The sequence below is a fragment of the Bufo bufo genome, chromosome 5, assembly GCF_905171765.1.
Source record: "Bufo bufo chromosome 5, aBufBuf1.1, whole genome shotgun sequence".
NCBI lineage: Eukaryota > Metazoa > Chordata > Amphibia > Anura > Bufonidae > Bufo > Bufo bufo.
This window is the reverse complement of record NC_053393.1, coordinates 56,066,735-56,082,683: the sequence shown is the minus strand read 5'-3', so window position 1 is coordinate 56,082,683 and position 15,949 is coordinate 56,066,735. Positions and strand designations below refer to the sequence as shown.

The 15,949-nt window shown below is 44.7% G+C and overlaps 1 protein-coding gene across 1 annotated transcript in view; it reads left to right on the top strand.

The window, feature by feature from the left end:
• KCNV1 (potassium voltage-gated channel modifier subfamily V member 1) overlaps positions 1-15,949 on the top strand; it is a 125,189-nt gene that overhangs the window by 108,144 nt on the left and 1,096 nt on the right. The gene's annotated exons all lie outside the window — the stretch shown is intronic.

The window sequence follows — 15,949 nt, the reverse complement described above, 5'->3', positions numbered from 1 at the left end:
GAGAAAAGGTGAAGACTGAGAAAGATTTTCGCTTCTCCTTTTTAACCCAATTTAATACGCAAGCAGGCTTGATAAAGGATGCTGTAACGGACCGATTCAGCAGACAAGGGGTTAAAATCCGTTTAGGCGATGTGCCCCTTTCTGAGAGACAGGCCCAGCTACTGCAGAACACCAACTCCCGAACTGGATGCAAAGTAGCACTCCGAACTGGAACCTCACGAATAGCTGCTAGCAGACGAACAGGAATCAGCTTACACTCCTGGCAATCAGTCTCTAACAGCATACAGCGGATCCCCCCAATAACGAGACAAGGCTCCGTGTGGAGGGTCAAGCAGTGGTCTGAGGTGCTGGCACACCCAGCCTGGTTTTTTATTACAGTTGTTGCAATTACAGGTCCGCCCACAGGGAGGTATAAAACAACCAAGCCCATCTGGTGTACACGCCCCTAGGGGACCAGAATGAAGACTTGTGACATAGGACAGATATGCAGCACTGTAGGATACACAGAGACAATACATCCCCACAATGCATCATGGTTTCCTCCTCTCTGCCCTGGAGACACCCGAGGCGTAATCCAATTATCTCTCAAGACAAAGAGAAATCACCAATACACATGTGCAGACAACAGGACAGACATCACCCTTTAAACACACAATGGGACAATGGCACAATAGAAACACACCCAAAATTTTCCTCCCAAGCTGACAAGTTACACTTATTATAAATTGTTACAACTTTGTGAGTTTACATTGGCCATACATATAACTTACATCAATTTAAACAGTATAACTTGGGGACAAACCTATCCAAAATTCACTTGAATCGGTACAGGGGTTTAAAAGTTAGTATGGGCCATAATCCTGAGGCAAGAGGCTGATAAACAGGCCTCTCCAAAACCCAGTGGCGAGGTTGGTTTCACCACACATCTCCCCCCCCCCCCCCCCCCCCAGGGAAGACTAACCAGATACCTGACCTCACGCCGGTCGGTACCTGAGTTAGTCTGGCAGCCCACCCACAACCCAATACTGGACCTGTTGCATTTGGTAGCCTGTCTCTGTCCAGTGAGTCCACCAAGGTTATGTTGGAAGCTGGTACTCCCGGTCTCTGTGTTGCTCCCTGGCTTAGAGTCTGGTTGTTGGAGGGGGAGACCGACTGTCTCCCCTTTGGATACCCAGCTTTGCTGCTGGAGGGGGAGACCGACTGTCCCTACCCCCTGTGCTGTAAGTGCAGAGACAACGGTCCCATCTGCACTGTTGTGGGGCTTACTGTCTCCCCCTGGTGCGTTAAACTGCCGCTGGGGAGAGGGGGTAACGAGCTCCTCTCCCATACATACTTCCAGCCGCTGGGGAGGGGGACCGACCGTCTCCCCTCCTAATACAGTGTCCTGCTGCTGGGGAAAGGAGACTGGGCTCTCTATTCCCTGCTGGACACTCTGCCGCTGGGGAATGGAGACTGGGCTACCAATTCCCAAAAAATCACTCTGCTGCTGGGGGGCAGGGACAACTACCTCTGCCCCCTGTAACTCAGCCTGTCGCTGGGGAGGGAGGACGCTGCTCTCCTCTCCCTGCATTTCACACTGCCTTCCCGGCATATCACTCTGCTGCTGGGGGGCAGGAACAACTACCTCTGTCCCCTGTAACTCAGCCTGCCGCTGGGGAGGGAGGACGCTGCTCTCTTCTCCCTGCATTTCACACTGCCTTCCCGGCATATCACTCTGCTGCTGGGGGGCAGGAACAACTACCTCTGCCCCCTGTAACTCAGCCTGCCGCTGGGGAGGGAGGACGCTGCTCTCCTCTCCCTGCATTTCACACTGCCGCTGGGGAATGGAGACTGGGCTCCCAATTCCCTGCAATTCACACTGCCGCTGGGGAATGGAGACTGGGCTCCCGATTCCCTGCTGGACACTCTGCCACTGGGGAGGGGAGACTGAGCTCTCTCTGTCCCGCAACTGTAACTTCCGGTGGAGGTCCACCCAACGTGGCAGCTGACCGTCACCTTCTGCCCGGTATAGTAGGGTCTTGAACACTAGACTCCTCACGAACTTCACGTATTTCTCAGCTGGATTGGGTCCGAAGAAGTTCAGCCGCAACCACATCATACGGTCAAATTCCTCCACAGAGTATCTGTACTCCACTGCTGGTTCCATCCTGGTGCTTTTAGGGTCGCTGTACTGAGACATGCATTGCCCTTAAGTTATAAAATCCAAAGAAATGGTGTCTCCTGTAGCTGTCCTTCTGGCTGTAGGAACGATCCCGCTGCTTGCCACCAATGTAACGGACCGATTCAGCAGACAAGGGGTTAAAATCCGTTTAGGCGATGTGCCCCTTTCTGAGAGACAGGCCCAGCTACTGCAGAACACCAACTCCCGAACTGGATACAAAGTAGCACTCCGAACTGGAACCTCACGAATAGCTGCTAGCAGACGAACAGGAATCAGCTTACACTCATGGCAATCAGTCTCTAACAGCATACAGCGGATCCCCCCAATAACGAGACAAGGCTCCGTGTTGAGGGTCAAGCAGTGGTCTGAGGTGCTGGCACACCCAGCCTGGTTTTTATTACAGTTGTTGCAATTACAGGTCTGCCCACAGGGAGGTATAAAACAACCAAGCCCATCTGGTGTACACGCCCCTAGGGGACCAGAATGAAGACTTGTGACATAGGACAGATATGCAGCACTGTAGAATACACAGAGACAATACATCCCCACAATGCATCATAGTTTCCTCCTCTCTGCCCTGGATACACCCGAGGCGTAATCCAATTATCTCTCAAGACAAAGAGAAATCACCAATACACATGTGCAGACAACAGGACAGACATCACCCTTTAAACACACAATGGGACAATGGCACAATAGAAACGCACCCAGCATTTTCCTCCCAAGCTGATAAATTACACTTATTATAAATTGTTACAACTTTGTGAGTTTACATTGGCCATACATATAACTTACATCAATTTAAACAGTATAACTTGGGGACAAACCTATCCAAAATTCACTTGAATCGGTTCAGGGGTTTAAAAGTTAGTATGGGCCATAATCCTGAGGCAAGAGGCTGATAAACAGGCCTCTCCAAAACCCAGTGGCGAGGTTGGTTTCGCCACAGATGCGATTAGGAAGAACTGGTCCACTTTGAAAAATTATCCTGTGCTTGGTAAAGATATTCCACAGCAACCTGTTGTGATTTTTAAAAAGGCTCCCTGTCTACGTACTAAATTAGTGCATAGCTCCAATCACCAAGAGAAAGCAATAAAAAAAGGAAATAAGTTCAGCTGGTGCGGGTTTTGTTTGCCATGTAGAAATCGGAAAAGGGATAATGAACACTCAATCTGTTCACTCAAATGAAAAAAATATAGATATGAAGGTTAAAGGGCAGATCACCTGTGAAAGTGTAGGAGTTTTTTTACCTGTTGGAGTGCCCTTGTGGCCTCCGATATGTGGGACGTACCCTAAGGAAGCTCAAAGTAACAATTCAGGAGCATGTGAGGAACATTAGGAAGGGGCTTGAAACACACAGTGTTTCGATGCACTTTAAAATGGTGCATCAAAAAAATCCTAGTGGCCTATTTTTTGTGGGGTTAGAACAGGTTAAACCTTATTGGCGTTGAGGGGATGGAGTCAAACAGATAAACAAGCGGGAGGTTGAATGGATATACAGAATGGGAACACTGCAGCCAAGAGGTTTAAATGCAGAATTTGATTTAAAACCGTGCCTTACCTGAATGTTGAAGTTTACCCGGTTGATATAGGACCTTTGAGAGTGAAGGATCGAATTGGCTGAGTAGTAGAGTTGAGCGAACCCGAACTTTAGGGTTTTCGGCACCCGGACCCAAACCCGAACAATTACGTAAAAGTTCGGGTTCGGTGTCCGGCGATTTTTATGGCGCTTTTTGAAAGGCTGCACAGCAGCCAATCAACAAGCGTCATACTACTTGCCCCAAAAGGCCATCACACCTACTATTGGCATGGCTGTGATTGGCCAACTGCAGCATGTGACCCAGCCTCTATTTAAGCTGGAGTCACGTAGCGCCGCCCGTCACTCTGCTTGGATTAATGTAGGGAGAGGCTGCAGCTGCTGTGAGGGAGAGATCAGGGAGAAATCTTATCAAGAACTGTTTTTTGTACTCAGCGATCTACAGCAAAAGTGTTTTGTGGGTGCAGTGCACAATTTTTTTAAGCCTGCCCTGAGCCAACTACTGCTGAAAACGAACTTTTTTTTCTTCAGTTAGTCAATATCAATACATGATTGGCAGTCATTTTATGCAACGATAGTGCACCAGCACAGGCTATCTGCAAGTCCAGAAATACAGCTTTGGCATACTGGGGTGAAAAAAAACCTCTAATATACTGCACATCTGGGATTAGACAAGCATAAGTGACTGTCACATTTAGGACAGAAATACAGCTTTTTGGTTAGGGTGAAAAAACCCTCTAATATACTTCACATCTGGGATTAGACAAGCATAAGTGACTGTCACATTTAGGACAGAAATACAGCTTTTTAGTTAGGGTGAAAAAACCCTTTAATATACTGCACATCTGGGATTTGACAAGCATAAGTGACTGTCACATTTAGGACAGAAATACAGCTTTTTGGTTAGGGTGAAAAAAGCCTCTAATATATTGCACATTTGGGATTACACGTGCATAAGTGACTGTCACATTTAGGCCACAAATACCGCTGTCATATAGGGTTAAAAAAAAAAATTGAGTGCAATACCCTACATCAGGATTTTTATTGGCGGTTAATTATTTTTAACAGACTTAACCACTTTTTACTTTGCTTTGTAAACGCTAACTATGAGGAAAACATCTAATAAGGGACGCGGTCATGGTCGTGGTGGTTGTGTTGGTGGAGCCTCTGTTGCAGGGAAAGGATGTGGCCGTTCTGTCTCAGCTATACCTCCTACTGAACCTACTACAAACATACATTCTTGTACTCAAGTCAAGTGCAATGATTCTTTCTTTTCTTTTTTTTTATTTGTCCCAATATTTTGGGGGCTACCTACCCCAATAAAAAAAAAAAAAACATTGTTGGCTACCTCCTCCTCCTCCATTGCTGCCTCCACCTACAACACCACATTCACCGCCTCCTCAACCTCCGACTCCATATCCACCTCCTTCTCTGAGTTGCAGGTTAATAATTTGTAATTTTTAGTTATTTTATTTCATTTTAAGTTATTTCCCTATCCACATTTGTTTGCAGAGCAGTTGCCATGCTCTTAAGCACATTTTACTGCCTTTTACATCCCTCTAGCCTTTTCAAGGACTATTTTATATTTATATAAATTATATAGATGTCCATATGGCTAGATATTGAGTGCCCTCCATACATATATATTTTTATTGTGACTGTGGATTTGGCATAGGGTGAGCCAGTGGAGTGTCCACCGTTTCCGTCTCCAGGTGGATAGGTGAGCCACTTAGTTTGCATCTTATTCAGGTATATCAAACCCCTTAATCAGTATTTTGTGGAAGCAGGTATATTGCACCCCTCATTAATTTATTTGGGGGGCAACAGGTATATCACACCCATTGCAAATAGTTGTTCCAATAGCGCCTGTCCCTCTATATAACTGCGGTATCGCAGCAGAACCGCACACAACTGCTGCACAATACAAATGCACTATATACTTTCTATGTTAGAAAGTATATTATAGGTATATCACACCCCTCAATCAGTTTTTTTGGGGGGCAACAGATATATCACACCAGTTGCAATTAGTTACTCCAATAGTGTTTGTCCCTCTATATAACTGCGATATTGCAGCAGAACCGCACACAACTGCTGCACAACACAAATTCACTATAATATACTTTCTATGTTAGAAAGTATACTATAAGTATATTACACCCCTCAGTATATCACACCTATCGATAGCACACCTATACCAGTCCTTAAAAACGCTATTAGCTAGCGTTTAGTGTCCCTAACAGTCTGTCCCTGCTCCACAAAGCAACCACTCCCTACACTGGCAAAAAACACAGAATGAAAAAAATGTCTGCCAGATCGGGTTCTGTTATAGGGTGGGGGGGGTGTCCGTGTGCTGAAACGTCTCAATTGGCTGTCCTGTCCCACCTTATGTGTGTGTAATGGGTCAAAGTTGGGCGCAATGCAAAAGAATATGGCACCGGCGGACATCGCCATATGTTTGCATGTTCGGCGAATCGCGAACGCGCAAAGTTCGCCGCGAAATGACCGCCGTGTGAACCGCAAGGCTATCTCTAGTCCGGAGTGATCATATGTGTATTAACCAAAAGGTATTTAGTGGAAAAACTCCTTTAATCACTTGGTAGAACAATCTTTGTGCAAGGAGTTTAAAGCAAACTTCTACTGATGGTACCTGACTACAGAGGAGACTGTTTGTAGTCAGGATCTCCTAGTTATCCACTGAATTCTATATTACCTCAATTACCTCCTCCTGCTGAGGAGCCTAAGGGGCAGTTCACACAGGACAGTAGATTTTACATGCAGATTTTCAGGTAGAATCTACAGCAGATAACCAGGGGTTTTACAATCTGCATTCACATGTTTCAGACTTTTTTTCTTGTGGAGATTGGCCTGTGATCCAGATTTTAAAATTCACCTCATGTCATTATCTGTTGAAGATTTTTACTGTGGATTTCAAGGTAGCATGAATTAAAGCCACAGTGAATTCACTGCAAAATCTGCAAGCTACAGTTGCGATTTTTGCTGCAGATATGCCATGGATTTATTTGGGATCCAAAACAAAAAATGAATACTGTTTGAACCTGACTACAGAGAAGATTCTCTGTTGTCAGGATCCAGCAAGGAACCGCAGGCAGGGCTGGTGCAAGGATTTTTGCAACCCTAGACAAAAGCTAATTTTGCCGCCCCCTTGACTCTGCCTATTAACCACGCTCATTGACCCGCCCCTTTTTGTCAGCCACCTATTTAATGATTGTTGCATGCAACATTTTACTTGACCAGCTAATTTTAGATATTCTACAGCAGTCCCGTTACAATCCCCTCCAATCAGCCTTTCGACCAAATAATACAAATAGTAAAATAGAACATTTAATTAAAACATTTTAATTGTAAACATTTTCTCATATGCAAAACATAAGATAGCAGCATTGCACATATACAGCAGCACGTACCTCTCACATCCAGGGCCTCCAGGTGACGTTTCCTCCAATGTAGATCTTCTCTGTCATCATCTTCTCCATTCGGTCCGGACACTTCTCTCAGGAGCCTCATCTCTGCAGAGTGTGACACACAGACATCTTAGTGTCCTCACTTTTCTATCATCATCCCCCAACCTGGAGTCCCCACACTGTTATCCTGCTGCTCTCTGTGCCCCGGCCCCAATACCACAAATACTATACTGAAGAAATAATAGTGCCACCCATAGTAATAGTGCTCCTCATAGTTCCACCAATAGTAATTCCCTTCTAGAATGCCCTACTGCCCCCTACACTGCCCCACATTAAGTAATATGCCCCCCACACTGCCTCACATTAAGTAATTTGCCCCCACACAACCCCACGTTATGCGATTTGCCCCCTACACTGCCCCACATTAAGTAATTTGCCCCCCACACTATGTAATTTGCCCCCCACACTGACCCAAATTAAGTTATTTGCCCCCTCTAAGTAATTTTGCCCCCACACAAGTTAATTTTGCCCCCAGACATCCCTCCATTATGTAGTTTGCCCCCCCCCCCCCGTACTTGTGTCGCTGATCCTGTACAGTCTGTACTTGCCAGCTGCGCGAGCATGAGTTCAGTTAAGTTCAGTGTCTTCGGCGCGCAATCCTGTCCTGCGGTGCATGATACCGAAAGACCCACCTCGGGAGGTCACGGGCCTTGGGGGATTGCGCGCCAAAGTGACTAAACTCATGCCCGCGCAGCCGGCAAGTACAGGGGGGCGGGTGCTAGTGGTGTTGGGAACTTGGGTATAGCGGGTGACACCCCATCAGACTGGTGTCACCCGGTGCGGCCCGCACCCGCTGCACCCACCTCGCAATGCCACTGGCGGCCAGACTCCAGAGCGCCGGCGCCCCCAGCAAGAGTGCACTCTACGTGGTGGCCTACTCTGCTTATGATTGGCGCCGGCCCTGACCGCAGGATTGTGTACACTAATATAAAATACACCCAGGAGTGAAACAGGATAAAGCTGAGGATACATCCTCAGAGAAGACTCTGTTAGGGCAGCTACCAGCCCTTTTTTGCTTAGTACAGTGATGGACACCAAGGCAAAAACTCCATTGTAGTAAATTGGGTTCATCAGGTGTTGCTGGTGTCCACCATGTCACAGCTCTTGCACTATCATTATTATTTGATGAACTTGCCCTTTAACCTGTTCCAGACATAGGGCGTACAGGTACGCCCTGATGTCCTGGTACTTAGGGACACAGGGCGTACCTGTTCGTCCTGAGTAGTTCCGATCACAGCCGCGTGGCGGGCGGTGATCAGAACTGGGTGCCTGCTCAAATCATTGAGCAGGCACCCTGGGACAATGCGCCGGGGGGTCCTGTGACCCCCCCATGTCGGTGATCGCAACAAACCGCAGGTCAATTTAGACCTGCGGTTTGCTGCGTTTCCGGGTTATTCGTTTCTCTGGGGACCCGATAACCCAGAACAGGATGGTGATCGGTGGTGTGATAATACACCACCAATCACCATCCTGTGATCCTGAGAGGTGATGGTGACATCACCTCTCAGGATCGGCTCTCATTGGTCGGCTGGGCGGGCGGGCAGTTCAAATTACAGCAGCGCTCCTCTCCTCCTCCTTTTCTGTCCGGGAGCCGAGGAGAGAGGAGCGCTGCACGTCGGTCTGCAGAGATTATAAGCCAGCACCCCCATCTATGCCCCAGCACCCCCATCTGTGCCCAGCACCCCTATCTGTGCACCACCTGCAAGGTATTTAGGGAACGGTTAGGGACAGGTTAGGTTAGGCAGGGATATTCAGGGAAAGTTAGTGGAAGTGGAAGTTTTTGATTGCATTAGCGTCCGGCCACTGTTAGCGCATCGCACACCCCACCGCTGTTCAGCTTTGGACGGCTGATCAGCGAGTTTGAATATTTTTATTTATTTTTTTCACATTTTTTGACCTTTTTTTAGTTAGTTTTTTTTTTATCTGTTAGGTTTAGGATAAGTTCGTGAACACCCGTCCCCCCCCACACACACACACCAAATAAAGTTTAGCACGCAGACACACGCGCACACACACACTCCCCTATGGCCCGCCGGATGTTCTCGGCCGAGGAGGCATATGCCCAGCTTGCCTCCGAGTCCGAGAGCCCCAGTGAGGACGAGGATGACCCCACTTTCCTTTTGTCATCCGGTCAGTGCAGTCGAGATGAGGACATTTTGGGGCCTCGTGCTGCACATGGGCCTAGTCAAGAAACCTAGTGTCAGGCATTACTGGAGTGGGGACATCCTCTACCAGACCCCACTTTACAGTACGGCCATGACACATACCCGGTTTGAGGCCATCCGGAAATGCCTGCATTATGCAGATAATGCAGCATGTCCCCCCCAAGGTGATCCTGCCTATGACCGCCTGTACAAAATCAGGCCAGTCATCGATCACTTTGGGGCCAAATTTGTGCAGGCCTATGTACCTGGAAGGGAGGTCGCGGTTGATGAGTCTCTCATTGCTTTCAAGGGGAGACTCATTTTCCGCCAGTATGTTCACTCAAAGCAGGCGAGGTATGGCGTCAATCTGTACAAACTTTGTGAGAGTACCTCAGGGTACACTTACAAGTTTCGTCTGTACGAGGGGCAAGATTCCCGTATTCAACCCCCAGAATGTACCCCCACTCATGGTGTTAGCGGGAAACTTGTGTGGGACCTTATGCACCCACTGATAGATAAGGGTGACCACCTGTACATTGATAACTTTTATACTAGTATCCCCTTGTTCCAGTCCCTCACCGCCAGATCCACGTCCGCTTGTGGGACCGTGCGGAAAAATCAACAAGGTCTACCTACCCACCCCCTCCAGGTACCTATCCCCAGGGGTGCGACTCGTGCCCTTACCAGTGGAAACCTGTTGCTGGTCAGATATAAGGACAAGAGGGATGTCCTTGTACTGTACACAATTCACGGTAACGGCATTACCCCTGTCCCTGTGCGAGGTACCACGGCAACAGTCCTCAAGCCCGATTGTATCGTCGACTACAATCGGTATATGGGAGAAGTTGATCTCTCTGATCAAGTCCTCAAGCCATATAATACCATGCGCAAAACCCAGGCATGGTACAAAAAAGTTGCGGTCTACTTGGTACAGGTCGCCTTGTAGAACTTTTTTGTGCTGTCCCGGAGCGCTGGCAACACAGGGACATTCCTTCAGTTCTATGAGGCAGTCCTCAAGGCCCTGATCTTTTCTGATCGGGAAAGAGCAGGCCGGAGTACCTCGAGAACTGGAGGCGCCCGGATTGTCCCTGGCCAACACTTTCCAGGTGTGGTCCCCCACACATACTGGAAAGAAGGGACGGACCCCAAAAAAGTGCAGAGTGTGTCACAGGAGGGGGATACGGAAGGACACCACTACTCAGTGTGACACGTGCCCCGATCATCCGGGCCTCTGCATTGACGGTTGCGTCAGAGAGTACCACACTTCCATGGAGTACTAAATTTATATTCCCCTTCCCCAATGTAGTCACTGACAATCAGATAAAAAACTATGGTTCTCAGACTTGAGACACTAAAACAAAAACAAAAAATTTTCAAAAATATTATTTTGTAAAACTAAAATAAATAAAAAAAAGTAGACATATTAGGTATCTCCACATCTGTAAGAATCTGCTCTATAAAAATACCCCATGACCTAACCCCTCAGATGAACACGGTCAAAAAAATAAAATAAAAATGGTGCAAAAAAAGGTATTTTTTTGTCACCTTACATCACAAAAATTGTAATAGCAAGCGATCAAAAAGTCATATGCCCCCCAAAATAGAGCCAATAAAACCGTACTCTCATCCCATAAAAAATTAAGCCCCTACCTAAGATAATCGGCTAAAAACAAAAACAAAAACGGACTCTTAGACTATGGAGATACTAAAATGTTTTTTTTTTTGTTTATAAAAAGATAATATAGTGTAAAACATAAATAAATTAAAAATAAGTAGACATATTAGGTATCGCCACGTCCGTAAGAATCTGCTCTATAAAAATACCCCATGACCTAACCCCTCAGATGAACACGGTCAAAAAAAAAAAAAAAACGGTGCCAAAACAGCAATTGTTTGGCAAATTTTCCATTTTAATCTGTTTTTTTTCCAGTAACAAAGCAAGGGTTAACAGCCAAACAAAACAATATTTATTACCCTGATTCTGCAGTTTACAGAAACACCACATATGTGGTCGTAAACTGCTGTATGACCAAACAGCAGGGCGCAGAAGGAAAGGAACGCCGTATGGTTTCTGGAAGGCAGATTTTGATGGCCTTTTTTTGTCACCATGTTTCATTTGAAGCCCCCTGATGCTCCCCTAGAGTAGAAACTCCATAAAAGCGACCCCATCTAAGAAACTACACCCCTCAAGGTATTCAAAACTGATTTTACAAACTTTATTAACCCTTTAGGTGTTCCTCAACAGTTTATGGTAAATGGAGATGAAATTTCAGAATTTATATTTTTGGGAACCTTGCCTCACAAAAATGTGATATAGATAAACCAAAAATCATATGTACCCTAAAAATAGTCCCACCTCATACCGTAGTTTCCAAAATGGGGTCACTTTTATGGAGTTTCTACTCTAGGGGTGCATCAGGGGGGCTTCAAATGGGACATGGTGTAAATAAACCAGTCCAGCAAAATCTGCCTTCCAAAAACCACACGGCGCACCTTTCCCTCTACGCCCTACTGTGTGCCCGTACAGTAGTTTACGGCCACATATTGGGTGTTTCTGCAAACTACAGAATTGGGGCAATAAATATAGCATTTTGTTTGGCTGTTAACCCTTTTTTACTGGAAAAAATGGATTAAAATGGAAAATTTGCCAAAAATCTAAATTCTGAAATTTTATCTCCATTTGCCATTAACTCTTGTGGAACACCTAAAGGGTTAACAATGTTTGTAAAATCAGTTTTAAATACCTTGAGCGGTGTAGTTTCTAGAATGGGGTAATTTTTGGGTGGTTTATATTATGTAAGCCTCACAAAGTGACTTCAGACCTGAACTGGTCCCTAAAAAGTTGGTTTTTGAAAATTTCTGAAAAATTTCAAGATTTGCTTATAAACTTCTAAGCTTTGTAACGTCCCCAAAGACTAAAATGGCATTAAAACATGAAGTAGATATATGGGGAATGTAAAGTAATAACTATTCTTGTAGGTATTACTATGTATTATAGAAGTAGAGAAATTTAAACTTGGAAATTTGCTAATTTTAAAAAAAAATTGTAAATTTGGTATTTTTTTATAAATAAAAAAGATTTTTTTTTTTACTTCATTTTACCAGTGTCATGAAGTACAATATGTGATGAAAAAACAATCTCAGAATGGCCTGGATAAGTAAAAGCGTTTTAAAGTTATCACCACATAAAGTGACACTAGTCAGATTTGCAAAAAATGGCCTGGTCCTTAAAGGGACACTGACAGGCCAAATCAGCATATTTAGTTATATATATGACATTACAGGTCTTATACAGTCTATTAAAAGCATCTAAGTATCCCCCCTGTCCACCTTATAAATACCGAAAAATAAAGTTTTATAACCTGCCTGTCTCGTCACCAATCTGCCCAAGGGGCGGCGTTTCATCTCAAAATGCGCCCAGCCAGCCGCTCCCAACTGCCGTTCTGAAGCCCCGCCCAGCTCATCAATATTCACTTCGCTGGGCAGCGGCTACAACTCTCCCGACTCAATGCCAAGCACAGCCACTATACAATGTACGGCGCTGTGCTTGGAGAGCTGACAGAAGACGCAGCACTACTACCTTCTCAATCAGGTTATCAACGAAGATCCCAATTGCCAGCCCCCCACCGGTCTGATACTGATGGCCTATCCTGAGGATAGGTCACGAATAGAAAAATCTTAGAAAACCCCTCTAAGCTTAATATTGTATAATATTCTGTAAACTAAGAAAATCTTGCATTTTGCAAATCTAACCCATGGGATATTAATAAAACGAAATGCATAATGAAGTTCAAGCCGACTAATTCATACTACAATTTTCATGAATAATTAAAACCCATTCATTTCTATGTTACGAGAAGGAAATACATAAATATGAGAACAATAATTATTATTTAACACGTTTGTTCGTCCTTTAACCTTGGCTGTTATTGCTGCTGAAATGCCACAGGCGCTCACTTATTAAGATTCTCAGCAGCTTCCCAGAGGAGCCGGTCTGTGGTAGAACATGGTCAAAGGAAATACATATGTATCAATAGTCACCAGAGCATGAAAGAAAATGCAAAGTTCTTGACGTAAGGAGGCCTTTAGGTTATGCATGATTCTAGTTCATAGCAAACATACTGAATTTTTTCCCTCTGGTATTATCTATTTCCAATGATTTTAGATATAATTCCAAATTGCTAATGGTTTTATGATACTACAAAGGAATCAAAATGATAGTTGTGACCACGGCCATGGCCACATTCCAACCCATGGCTTCAGCAGTAAAAGTGCTAATCACTGAGTCACCATGCCAGGCTTAGGGGTATATTAGACTGCCAGATTGTATGCCCGATCCTATGAACGTTCGTTACTGTCCATCTGGCAGTCTAATACTGCATCTAAATGCCTGATAAATGAGCAAACGCTCATTCATGGGGCAGTCCAGATCTTTCACCATGCTAAAAGATCTGGATTTGCTGGCAACAGATTACACTGTCTAACAGCGATCTGCCACCTGCATGAGGATGAGCGATAGCATAGCGATCGCTCCTCGCCATGCTGTCGAGGACATCGCTGCATGAAATAACAGCAGTCTCCTCTGCTAGCTTTCCTCCCGACAATCGCTGGCAGCATTTGGGTGTCTAATACACCCTTTAGACTTTATAGGATCAATGCATCTCATTTCAAGATATAATTACGGTAATAATATACAATCATATAATAATAATAATAAGGCCTTACTATACTGAGAATAGTTTTTTTTTTTTTGTTGGCTAAAGCCTATTACTACTTTATTCACAGACACAATATATGATTATAAGGAAACCAGTAATATTTATTCGTTTTCTAAAAAACATTATTCTCAATATGATAAGGACATATACTTTTCTTATAGGATAAATGTGGAAGAAAAAAAGCTTCAAAATCTCTCCTAATATTCAAATCAGGGCATAGCTTAACCTCTAAACTACAGCATTACAACATAGAGATACCTAGTTTTTCTATACTTATCAGCTAACACATATTACCAGTGTCTGTATGATCATATCTTCTGCATGTGAATAAAGCAGTGATATGTATATTGGCTTTCTGAGCAGATCTCAATATGGTGAAGCTATAGTACATAGTGTCTATGATATTTACATGCTAGCACACAGCTCTAGGACATGTCTGTGCCCTCAGCCTGATGTCTAGTCCTGTCAATCAAGGGGAGGGGGGCGTGTGCAGAGCACAGGGGGTGTTACAAAGCAGTGCTCAGATGATTCAGCTCTGCCCTTTGGTGCTCCAATTGCTCATTTGCATATGAATAAAAACACACATTTCTCTTCAGCTGTTTATCATATAGACAAAAGAATGGTATAGTTTTAATCAGCATGATCAGTTCTATCAGCCAGTATGTCTGGTTTAATAAGTTTGATCCTGGTGACAGAGCCTCTTTAAAGAGGTTGACTACTTTTTATATGGGAACTGCTGTGCCAATCAACTGTTTGTTATAGCGCCAGCTCCAAAACCCCAGGGAAAAGCATATTTATTTGGGTTAAGTTGCAGCCACATAGATAATAAATAACTGATCCAGCTGAAAACTATGGTGGAACAAAGAGCCATTGGCTTCCAGCTACTTATTTTAAAAGATCAGTGGCCTACCAGAGGTCAGGACTCAGGAGCACTCTGGGGATGTTGGCGGCTAGATGACATCACTGCATCAAACTGCCTACATCATTCTGCAAACAGTAGAGGACCCAGCTTCTAACAACAAGCTGCATGTATAAAGTTGTCCCAGAGGGCCAAGGGAGTCTACTGTTTGATGTGTTGGTCACAGACAACAGAGGACCCTGTAAAAGAACACTATGGACTTGTGTTCTCCAATAGCTCATCATGGATCACTATGTTCTTTAGTAGTTCTTTAGGTCAATCTCATGTAATCTAATTTTGCCACTGATGGTAATGTTGCTGGATGTACTCTTAGAAGCTGTGACAGTAACAGGGAGAGAGCTGCATCATAAAGTATACGCCCCCTGAGAAAGGACAGGCCCCCTGAGATATGAAAGGGAGAGAGTTGAAGCAGAAAGGAGATGGCCATGATAAAGGACACCCACCCCCCCCACACACACACACGAGATGTAATAGGGAGAGAGCTGCAGCAGAAAGGACATGCCCCTTGAGAAAGGATGCACTCCATGAGAAAAACCACACCCCCTGAGGAAGGATACACCTCTTGGGAAAGGAAATGCCCCCTGAGCTGCTAGTTTGAAATAAATCCAACAGAGCAATTGGAGCAATGAATAGCTGTATATAGGCAAACAGCAATAATGATGATAATAGGAGTAGTAGTAGTAGTCCCTGATCTCCTTCTAAACACTTTGCAACCTTTCCAAGATGATTACAGACATGCAAAAATTTCAATAATGTGGTAGGCATCCCAGTATACAAACTGCACATAGCAAAAATGTGTGGTAGGCACCAGAGACTACAAACCATCTACATGCAAAATGTCTCATAATCAGCTCTGAAATTTCCAGATTGAGGGATGCAGATCATCAAATGGTCAGCCAATTCGTAATTTAAGGGGGAAAGGAGGTGTTAACTGTTAATCTTTCCACAAGCATTAAATGTCTTCTCCAGCTTTCCCTCTGGGATT